This window comes from Antechinus flavipes, chromosome 2 (assembly GCF_016432865.1).
Source record: "Antechinus flavipes isolate AdamAnt ecotype Samford, QLD, Australia chromosome 2, AdamAnt_v2, whole genome shotgun sequence".
NCBI classification, from domain to species: Eukaryota; Metazoa; Chordata; class Mammalia; order Dasyuromorphia; family Dasyuridae; genus Antechinus; species Antechinus flavipes.
Window position 1 is genome coordinate 307,845,104 of NC_067399.1, and position 12,592 is coordinate 307,857,695.

Here is a 12,592-nt window from a genome sequence, read left to right on the forward strand (position 1 = left end):
TAGATATTCTACAGGGGGCCTTCTTATGTGATACAATAGCAGTGATTGTACTGGATATTAGTAAACGACCAGGATAGAAATAGACTTTTCCGTGTAAATCTGTATACAAATTTACTGCAATATGCAGCTAAGGGAATGCCAATGGACACTGTACAATATTTTAAATTAGTATCCCTGAAGAGAGAGAGAAGAAAATATTCTCATCTTTCTAACTCTTTAATCCAGTGGTATAAATGTAAATCAACCAATTAATAGGCATTTTTGAATGTGAACAAATGTGCTGTGTCAAGATCATTTTGCTCATAGAAGGTAGCCTAATGTAAAGGTGGAAATATAGGTCTGAAACTCAATAATATGAGGTTTATAAATTAAAAAATTTTTAAATGAGACAACTAACTTTCTTCTATTAGTATGTTAGAGAAAATGAAATTGCTAGACAAACATAGGTAAAGGTGTCAATAACACTTGTATTATTATTTAGGAGAGTTTCTTGAGTCGCTCATATAAAATTGAACTCTGCAAAATAACTAAAATGGATACTAATTGCAATGTTATTGCTGCAAGAATATTTAGGAGATATTCATACTGGGAAAAAGACTGTTACATCTTAGATTAGGTCAACTTATTTATGGTAGTAATTAGAATCTCTGTGTGGAGAATTTTGGGATCTCTTTCCTTCCTAGTTCAGCATTGTCAAGAAGTTACACTGAATGCATCAAATAGGAAACATTTTATCATCAGTCATAGGAGTCATGATTGCTCTTTACATGGATCTGATTTTTTAAAATTGTTTTCTTCTATATTGTTGTGTTCAATGTATATATTGCTTTCCTGATACTACTCACTCCACTTTCAAGAAAGTCAAACAAATCTTTTTATGCTTTTCATAATATTTCAAATTCATCTATTCTTATTGCACTATAGAGTTCCATAACATTGAGATACTAATTCATCAATTTCCCATTTACTGATCATATATGCTTTGTTTTCTTCTTCAAAATTGTTGTATTTTAAGTATGATTATTTATGTAATTCCTTTCATTTTATATTTGACCTCTTAGTTTTAGATAACTAATATTAGTATTCTGGAGCAAATGATATGTATAATTTTCTACTGCTTCCCTTTGGAGATGAAACAAAAGTTTAGAAAGATTAAATTACTTAGCAAAGCTGCAGGATACAAAATAAATCCACATAAATCCTCAGCATTTTTATACGTCACCAATAAAATCCAACAGCAAGAGATACAAAAAGAAATTCCTTTCCAAATAACTGTCAATAGCATAAAATATTTGAGAAATTATCTACCAAAGGAAAGTCCAGAATTAGATGAGCAAAATTACAAAAACAAAAAACAAACAAAAAAAAAAAACTTTCCACACAAATAAAGTTAGATTTAAATAATTGGAAAAATATTAAGTGCTCTTGGATAGGCTGAGCAAATATAATAAAGATGACAATACTCCCTAAATTAATCTATTTATTAAGTGATATACCAACCAGATTCCCAAGAAACTTTTAATGATCTAGAAAAAAATAACAACAAAATTCATATGGAAGAACAAAAGGTCGAGAATCTCAAGGGAATTAATGAAAAAAAAAATCAAATGAAGGTGGCCTAGCTGTACCTGATTTAAAACTGTATCATAAAGCAGCAGTCACCAAAACCATTTGATATTGGCTAAGAAATAGATTAGTTGATCAGTGGAATAGATTAGGTTCAGAAGACAAAATAGTCAACTATAGCAATCTAGTGTTTGACAAACCCAAAAATCCCAACTTTTGAGATAAGAATTCATTATTTGACAAAAACTGCTGGGAAAACTGGAAATTAGTATGGTAGAACTTGGGCATGGACCCACACTTAACAGCATACACCAAAATAAGATCAAAATGGGTCCATGATTTAGGCATAAATAATGAGATTATAAATAAATTAGCGGAACATAAGATAGGTTACCTGTTAGACTTGTGGAGGAGGAAGGAATTTGTGACCAAAGATGAACTAGAGATCATTATTTATCACAAAATAGAAAATTTTGATTATATCAAATTTAAAAATCTTTGTACAAACAAGATTAGAAGGGAAGAAACAAACTGGGAAAACATTTTCACAGTTAAAGGTTCTGATAAAGCCCTCATTTCCAAAATATATAGAGAATTGACTCTATAAGAAATCAAGCCATTCTCCAATTGATAAATGATCAAAGGATATGAACAGATAATTTTCAGATCATGAAATTAAAACTATTTCTGGTCATATGAAAGAGTGTTCCAAATCACTATTGATCAGAGAAATGCAAATTAAGACAACTCTGAAATACCACTACATACCTGTTAGATTGGCTAAGAAGATAGGAAAGAATGGTAATGAACATTGGAGGGGATGTAGGAAAACTGGGACACTGATGCATTGTTGGTGAAGTTGTGAACGAATCCAACCAGTCTCGAGAGTAATCTAGAATTATCCCCCAAAAGTTATCAAACTGTACATATCCTTTGATCCAGTAGTGCTACTAACTGGGCTTATAGCCCAAAGAGATACTGGAGAAGGGAAAGGGACCTGTATGAGCCAAAATGTTTGTGGCAGCCCTTTTTGTAGTGGCTAGGAACTGGAAAATGAATGGATACCCATCAATTGGAGAATGGTTGAGTAAATTGTGGTATATGAATGTTATAGAATATTATTGTTCTGTAAGAAATGAAGAGCAGGATGAATACAGAGAGACTTGGAGAGACTTACATGAACTGATGCTAAGTGAAATGAGCAGAACCAGGAGATCATTATACACTTTGACAATGATATTGTATGAGGATGTATTCTGATGGAAGTGGATTTCTTTGAAAAAGAGAAGATCTAACTCAGTTTCAATTGATCAATGGTGGACAGAAGCAGCTACACTCAAAGAAAGAACACTGGGAAATGAATGTAACCTGTTTGCTGTTTTGTTTTTCTTCCTGGGTTATTTTTACCTTCTGAATCCAATTCTCCCTGTGCAACAAGAGAACTCTTCAGTTCTGCACACATATATTGTATCTAGGATACACTGTGACATATTTAACATGTATAGGACTGCTTGCCATCTAGGGGAGGGGGTTGAGGGAGGGAGGGGAAAAATTGGAACAGAAGAGAGTGCAAGGGATAATGTTGTAAAAATTATCCAGGCATGGGTTCCGTCAATAAAAAGGTTATAATATTAAAAAAGAAAGATTAAATTACTTCTACTAGATCTGTATTCCAAAAAGGTCATAGAAGAAGGGGAAAAAATCCATATGCTCAAAGTGGTTTGTAGCAGCTCTTTTTAGAATATAAAGAAATTGGAAATTGAGTAAATGTCCATAAGTTGGGGAATGGCTGAATAAATCATGGATGCTTACAATATTTCCTCCTTGACCAGGAGTTCTGGAATTTAGTTATAATTTGCCTGGGAGTTTTTGTTTTCAGATGTCTATCAGGCAGTGAACAGTACATTGACTCAATTTCCATTTTACCATTTGACTCTGGAATATCAGAAGAGTTTTCTTTGATAATTTCTTAAAATATTATGTCCAGGCTATTTTTTGATCATGACTTTCATGTAGAAGAATAATTTTAAAATTATCTCTCCTTAATCTATTTTCCACATCAGTTTTTTTTTTTTCCCATGAGATACTTTACATTTTTTTCTATTTTTCCTTCTTTTTGATATTGCTTTATTGGATCTTGATTCTCATAAAGTCATTACCTTTCATTTGATCAATTCTATTTTTTATAGATTTTTATTGACAGAACATATGCATGAGTAATTTGTCAACATTGACACTTGCAAACACTTCTGTTCCAACATTCCCCTTCCTTTCATCCACCCCCTCCCCTAGATGGCAAGCACTCTTATACATGTAAAATATGTTAAAGTATATCTTAAATACAATATGTGTATGCATATTTATACAGTCCTCTTGTTGCACAAGAAAAATCAGATTTAAAAAGGTTAAAAAAAACATGGGAAGAAAAACAAAAATGCAAGCAGTACACACTCATTTCCCAGTATTCTTTCTCTGGGAGTAGCTAGTTCTGTTAATCACTAATGAATTGGAATTGAATTGAATCCTCTCATTGATGAAGATAGCCACTTCCATCAGAATTGATCCTCATATACTATTGCTGTTGAAGTGTATAATGATCTCCTGATTTTGCTTATTTTGCTTAACATCAATTCATGTAACCTCTCTCTATTCATCCTGCTGGTCATTTCTTACAGAACAATAATATTCCATAAAATTCATATACCATAATTTACTCAGCCATTCTCCAGTTGATGTGCATCCACTCAATTTCCAGTTTCTAGTAACTACAAAAAGACTGCCACAAACATTTTGACACATACAGGTCCCTTTCCTTTCTTTAATATCTCTTGGGGGATATAAGTCTAATAGTAACACTGCTGGATCAATGGTAATGCAAAATTTGATAACTTTTTGAGCATAGTTCCAAATTGCTCTCCAGAATGGTTGGATCCATTCACAACTCCACCGACAATGCATCAGTATCACAGTTTTCCCACATCCCCTCCAACATTTGTCATTATCTTTTCCTGTCTTCTTAGCCAATCTGACAGGTGTCTAGTGATATCTCAGAGTGGTGTGAATTTGTACTTCTTTGATCAATAAAGATTTAGAACACCTTTTCATATGAGTAGAAATAGTTTTAATTTCATCATCTGAAAAATGTCTGTTCATATCCTTTGACCATCTAACGACTGGAGAATGGCTTGATTTCTTACAAATTAGAGGCGATTCTCTATATATTTTGGAAATGAGGCCTTTATCAAAACCTTTAAATGTAAAGATGTTTCCCCAGCTTATTGCTTCCCTCTAATCATGTCTGCATTAGATTTGTTTGTACAAAGGCTTTTTAACTTTATATAATCAATATTTTCTGTTTTGTGATCAATAATGATCTCTAGTTCTTCTTTGGTCACAAAATTCCTTCTCTCTCCACAAGTCTAAGAGGTACCTATCCTATGTTCTTCTAATTTATTTACAATCTCATTCTTTATGAACTGAATAATGAGTCTATTTTGATCTTATGTTGGTGTATGGTGTTAAGTGTGGGTCAATGCTTAGTTTCTGCCATACTAATTTCCAATTTTCCAAGCAGTTTTTGTCATACAGTGAATTCTTATCCCAAAAAATCTGAGACATTTGAGTTTGTCGAACACTAGATTGCTATAGACTATTTTGTCCTGTGAACCTTACCTATTTCACTGATTAACTAGTGTATTTCTTAGCCAATAACAATGGTTTAGGTGACCACTGCTTTGTACTATAGTTTTAGGTCAGGTACAGGTAGGGCATTTTCATTTGATTTTTTTTTTCATTAGTTTTCTTGAAATTCTTGATTTTTGGTCTTTCATATGAATTTTGTTGTTATTTTTCTAAGTCATTAAATATTTTCTGTGGAGTCTGATTGGTATAACACTAAATAAATAGATTTGTTTAGGTAGTTTTGGCATCTTTATTATATTTGCTCAGCCTATCTAACAGCACTTAATATTTTTCCAATTGTTTAGATGTGCCTTTATTTGTGCGGAAAGTGTTTTGTAGTTTTGCTCATATAGTTCCTGACTTTCTCTTGGCAGATAGATTCCCAAATATTTTATAGTATCTACATTTATTTTATTTTATTTTTTATTATATCTTTTTATTTACAAGATATATGCATGGGTAATTTTTCAGCATTGGCAATTGCAAAACCTTTTGTTCCAATTTTTCCCCTTCTTCCTCCTACCCTTTCCCCCAGATGGCAGGTTGATCAATATATGTTAATATGTTGAAGTATAAGTTAAATACAATATATGTATACATGTCCAAACAGTTATTGTGCTGTACAAAAAGAATCAGAGTTTGAAATAGTGTACAATTAGTCTATGAAGGAAATAAAAAATGCAGGTGGACAAAAATAGAGGGATTGGGAATTCTATGTAGTGGTTCATAGTCATCTCCCAGAGTTCTTTCGCTGGGTGTAGCTGGTTCAGTTCATTACTGTTCTATTTGAACTGATATGGTTCATCTCATTGTTGAAGACAAAAACTCTTCATTTTATTTATTAATTCAATAGTTTTTTTTAACTTTCAATATTATTAATTTCTTCTTTTAATTTTAGGATTTTAAGTTTAGTACTTGATTAGGATTTTTAAATTTGGTCCTTTTTTAGCTTTTTAAGTTGCAAGCCCAACTCATTGATCTTTTTCTATTTTATTCAAGTAAACCTCTAAGGATATAAAATTTCCCCTCATTACCACTTTGGCTGCATCCCATAAATTTTGGTATGATGTCTCACCATTGTCATTATCTTGAGTGAAATGATTAATTGTGTCTATAATTTGATGTTTCACCCAATCGTTCTTTAAGATGAGATTATTTAGTAAAAAGTTTACTTTTTGGTCTATTTACCCCTAACTTTTTGTTGAATGTAATTTTTATTGCATCATGATCTGAAAATAAAACATTTACTTTTTCTGCCTTCCTGCTTTAAATTTTGAGGTCTTTCTGTTCTAATATATGGTCAATTTTTGCATAGGTTCCATAACTGCTGAGAAGAAAGTTTACTCCTTTTTGTCACCATTCATTTTTTTCCAAACATTTATCATACCTAATGTTTCTAATATTCTATTTACCTCTTTAATTTCTTTCTTATTTGTTTTGTGGTTTGATTTATCTAATTCTGAGAGCGCAAGGTTGAGATCTCCCACTATTATAGTTTTGCTGTCAGTTTCATCTTGCAATTTTCTTAACTTCTCCTTTAGGAAGTGAGATGCTATACCCTTTGGTGCATATATGTTTAGTATTGATATTGCTTCATTGTCTATGCTACCCTTTAGCAAGATATAGTTTCCTTCCATATCTCTTTTAATTAGATCAATTTTTGCTTTTGCTTGATCTGAGATAAGGATGGCTACCTCTGCTTTTTTGACTTCACCTGAAGCATAATAGATTCTGCTCCACCCTTTTACCTTTATTCTGGATGTATCTCCCTTCTTTAAATGTGTCTAACATGCTTAATAGCAGAACAGCTCCAGAAAGTTACAAAGTCGATGTAGAAGAATATAATGAAAAATAAATTTCTTATATAAGATAAACTGTCAGAACTGGTGTTACTTAGTTAAACAAATATTATGTTTCTTCTATGTGAAAAACAACATTTTTGTAATTATGGATATAAAGATAAAAACAAACTCTTCTTTTCTTAAGAAATTTATTTTCCATCAAAATTGTGTGTGTGTGAAAAATGAAATAGGCTTTTCCTTCATGGAACTTAATTTTTAGGAAATAATGATGTACATTAATGCATATGTATGTATGTATGTATGTATATATGCATATATATATACACACACATACATGCATAGTAATGCTTACATAGTATACAGAGTAAATATATTATATACAACATATCCTTTTGATTCTACTTTCAGTTCCCATAGATGGGTATTGAAAGTTTCTACCAACATATTTATATCACAGAGCTTTCCAATCACTTAATTAGCTATGAAAATACTGTTTTATAGATATTCAAATATCATCTATGACTCATCTGCCAATCATACATGAGAATAAAAATATTCTAATTTAATAATTTATTTCCCCAAAAGATTTCCTCTTTCCAAATGAAACTATTTGTAGACAATCTACTAGATTTTATGAAAATTTAATTATTAATTATCAAAGATCAGGGTCACATTTTTTTTTTAGAATTGAAAGATTTGCAATTGTTTTTTGGAAACTAGGGATCAAAGGCATATATTAGAATTGTGACTCAATTATTTGGACAAAATAAATACCTTTTTTGTGATTTAGTTTCTTTATATGTAAAATGGAGATTAAAGATAATCATGGTTTTGCCTAAGAAGCGAAATTATCTCTCTCCTTATACAAAAAGAAGAAAAAAAAAACATTAACATTCCATCGAGGTGGAATACCTAGACTTAAATATAAGTAAATCAAACTCTCCCAACTCTCTATAATCAAGAAGCCCAGATACCAGACCTTTTGTCAGTCCCACTCCTAAATAGCTCTTATTTATCTATTTTCTTATTTCATTCTTCCTCCAGAATTCCTATGGTTCTTATATAGTTCTATAGTTTTTTCATAAAGCTTTATAGCTATAGTGAGACCTCCCGCTTCTCTCTGTCAACTTGTTTACTGGCAATTTCATTTTCCCTGCAAGGTCAGACTCTGTGTCCTTATTTAGCATAGCTAAATGTACCATACCATCTTTTAAGATGCTTCCTAAATATAGCAGTCATCAATAACAACCATAATCCCCCCTACTAAAATCCAAGAATCCTTTTAAAAATACATTCATTCAGAAAAGTCCCTTCATCTTTCAAAGATAGGATACTCTCAAAAATTTATTCAGTGTATACCAAAAATTGTTTTTGGACAAATTTATTATTTTCCTTAATCAGTCTTGATTTGTAATCATTTGGGTAATTCTTCAAGACTCTAAAATACCCTGGCACCTGGATTTTAGCACCATGTGAGATGCAGGCTTTAAACTCCTAATATCTGAGAAAATAGAGTGCATTCAACCATGATAAAAATGAATTTCTTATTTATAAGAACTCTAAAAGGCTCAGGTTCCACTCTCCTGTTTCCTTCAAATGGCAGGAAATTTCTTCCTTCTTTTATTTTTCTCGGAATACATGTTAGGCAACTCCATATAGAGAAAGGTAAAGAACTCTTATAACTTTCAAAACCTCCAATTTCACTAGTATGGAGAACTTCCAGGTGAGAGAATTCCTTCTACTAAAGCAAGTTTACACTTTCTTGTAATTTACAAATTTAAAAAAGTTACCTGGAGCATTGGGAGGCTAAATCATTTTTCCTGGGGCTTTCCAGTGGGTATATATAAGAACTTGAAATTGAACCCAAATCTTCCTGGTTCTGAGACTAGTTCTTTTTTTTTTCCCCATGCCATGGTGTTTCTCATAATTACATGGAGAAAACAAAGAAACAAAACTAACTATATTGTTCTGGGTCAATTTTGCCCATAATACTTAATGAAGCTGAGCTGATCAAAACTTAGTTAGAATACAATAAAACAGGTGAGAGAATAGTTTATTCTTCTATACTAGTCAAGTGAACTTTTTCTAAGTCCCACTTGGAAATACTTTGAAACAGATTTTGCTCTGGTCTTTGCTGTCAGAACAAAATATTTTCCTGCCATTGACACTTATCTGAGTCAAGTTATTTCAGAATTTTCATACTTTTTGTACACAACAGTGACTAAAAAATAATGTGATAATCCTTCATTAAAATTCTTCTTCAATGTCCAATGAAGACACAGCAATGAAATGGAACTACTTTTAAACATTTTAATATATGTAAATATTATTAAACATGGAAATATGCTTTCATATTTTAAAACATATTTTTAAAGATTTCTTTACTTTCAAAAATATGTTTTCTGATATATATTTTTAAATATCATAAATATTACCAGATATATTTTTTGTCCTCAATTTCAGAATTGATCCAGCCCTTATGACACGAGATTAAAAGTGGATCTGTAATTTCAGCAGCAAAGAAAAACTCTACCTAAGAAGCTCTTTTTATCAATGCAGAATAGGATTTTTTCTGTAGCTAAATCTTGAAAAAAACATTTAATGATTTCCTCAAGGTCACACAGTAAATATCACGCAGCATTTGAATCCATGTATTTCTAGTTTGAAATAGACTAGCCACTATGATATGCTGCTCTCTTCTAGCAAGAAAATAATTAAGAAAATTTAATTGATAAATTACCATATCTGATAGTGTATACTGTTTACTATTTCTCATAGTCACTCTATTTTTGTGCTTAAAGGAGGAAAAGATATTTCATTTTCTGTTTTCTGTATCCACATAGTTTGGCTTTCTTTTGGTATTCTCTTCACTTATATTATTGTAATAATTGTATGCATTTTTTTCTCTTGGTTTGACTTTCTTCATTCTTTATTATGTTTTATTTCTTTGAATTCCTTATATAAGTATAAGGAATATAATTTTTTTCTATACAGTAATATCTCATTATCTCACTATACCATAGTCTCTGCAATTGTTCCCCAGACAATGAGAATTCACTTTGTTTTTAATTTCCTTACCATATCAAGTGCTATTCTGAATATTTTGTCATATATGGAGCTTTCTAACCCTGCATTCTTGAAGACTGTTCCAACAGATTCCAAATCTCTATAAAGCTTTATCAATCTAAGAAAATTTAAACTACTATCTCAGTTACCCAGAGCATCTCAACTGAAGATCAGCTTAGTTAATTGCTCATTACTAAAGGACCTATAACTAGTTTTTTTTTTAATATAATTATCTATTGATATGTATATAGGCATTATTTGTCTATATTTCTGATTAAACAAAGAGACTCAGATTGTGTCTCTCTGTCTCTGTCTCTCTCTATGTGTGTCTATTTCTCTCTGTCTCTCTTTGTCTCTGTGTGTGTGTGTGTGTGTGTGTGCGCACACACATGCACATGTCTCCCTCCTTCCTATTGCACTCTGTCTACTAAGAACAAAAAAAGAATACTGACTACATGCATAGAAGAGATAATCACACTGATCAAGACAGAAATTGTTGAATCATTAAAATAAATGCCATAGCAATATAATTCATTTCTCTATTTGAAAACAAAACAAAACAAAACAAAACAAAACAACAACAACAACAACAACAACAACAACAAAACAAGTAGAAGTGTAGGAGTGGGAAGAAAACTAGCTAATCTGTCCTTAAGTTTTGGGATATATGTTAGTCATGCTATCCTTACCTTTGTGCTCTTATTGTCATCTCTAACTAAGCTTGATTAGCACCTTGAAGTGCAACATCCTGCTTGATTTATAAGAATTAATGCATTAGGGAAAATACAATGTAGGACTAGAAAGTAGTTCTACATGAAAAGTCTTGAGCTCTGCCTGGGCACTTGATTTCTGGTGTGGGGATTCAAATATAAACTGGATTTAAGGCAGGTAGGATTCACCTGGATTAATTTTTAGTCATGGAGGTTTGGCATATAAGCATCAGCATTATAAATATAATTTACTGTAGATGCTGTAGATGAAAGGATTGGATTAAGTGATCTTGTCAGGTACAAATTAAAAAGAGTTCAAGAGATTTAGAAAGAAGCAATTTGATTGACGAAGCAAAAGTATTGCATAAGGATTAGGATTTTTGTTAGGCTATAACAAATGAAAACTTACTTTTTTTAGATATACTTTAGGTCTTCCTGAATAATGCCTCCAAAAAGAAGGCTAAACACCAATATTGCCATCTAGAATATCTATGGATACTTCAACATTTACCAGGCAGCTTTGTGTTCCTTTTCAAGCTTCAGATTGTCCTTCCTCTCAGTGGCTGTCATATTCTATGGACTTCCAGATTTCTGCCTTTCTAACTCTTTCTCTTCAGGACCAAACATTGTACTAACTGAGACAGAGTTCAGATAATAGGGATTCTGCTCAAGCTTTTGACTATCAGAAGTCAGAATAGTAGGCCAGAAAATAATAACTTGTGTCCTTAGTCAGAATTAATTCCATGACAAAGACATTACGATATGATGGAATGAATGTTGAAAAGGATTCAAATATTTGATGTCAAATTTGGGTTCTGTCACTGAGAAATTATGACCTTGGGAAATTTTCTTAATCATCCTAAACTTTAGGTTTCACATCAATTAGGTGGAGAAATGTTACCTCCTCTGTCAACCTTAATTGGCTGTTTGGAAAAGGATTCTGATACTATGTGGGAGACTATTTTGTAAAGTATGAAATATGAGCTATTACTATATCCTTTCTAAATCTTTTTTAAATAACTTTTTATTGACAGAACTCATGCCAGGGTAATTTTTTACAGCATTATCCCTTGCACTCACTTCTGTTCTGATTTTTCCCCTCCCCCAGATGGCAAGCAGTCCTTTACATGTTAAATAGATTGCAGTATATCCTAGATACAATATATGTGTGCAGAACTGAACAGTTCTCTTGGTGCACAGGGAGAATTGGACTCAGAAGGTATAAATAACCCAGGAAGAAAAACAAAAATGCAAGCAGTTTACATTCATTTCCCAGTGTTCTTTCTTTGGGTGTAGCAGCTTCTGTCCATCCTTGATCAATTGAAACAGAATTAGCTCTATTTATCGAAGAGATCCACTTCCATCAGAATACATCCTCAACCAGTATCATTATTGAGGTATATAATGATCTCCTGGTTCTGCTCATTTTACTTAGCATCAGTTCATGTAAGTCTCACCAGTCCTCTCTGTATTCATCCTGCTGGTCATTTCTTACAGAACAATAGTATTCCATAACATTCATATACCACAATTTACCCAACCATTCTCCAATTGATGGGCATCCATTCACTTTCCAGCTTCTAGCTGCTACAAACAGGACTGCCATAAATATTTTGGCACATACAGGTCCCTGTCCTTTCTTTAGTATCTCTTTGGGGTATAAGCCCAGTAGAAAAACTGCAGGATCAAAGAGTATGCACAGTTTGATAACTTTTTGAGCATAGTTCCAAATTGCTCTCCAGAATGGCTGGATGTGTTCACAATTCC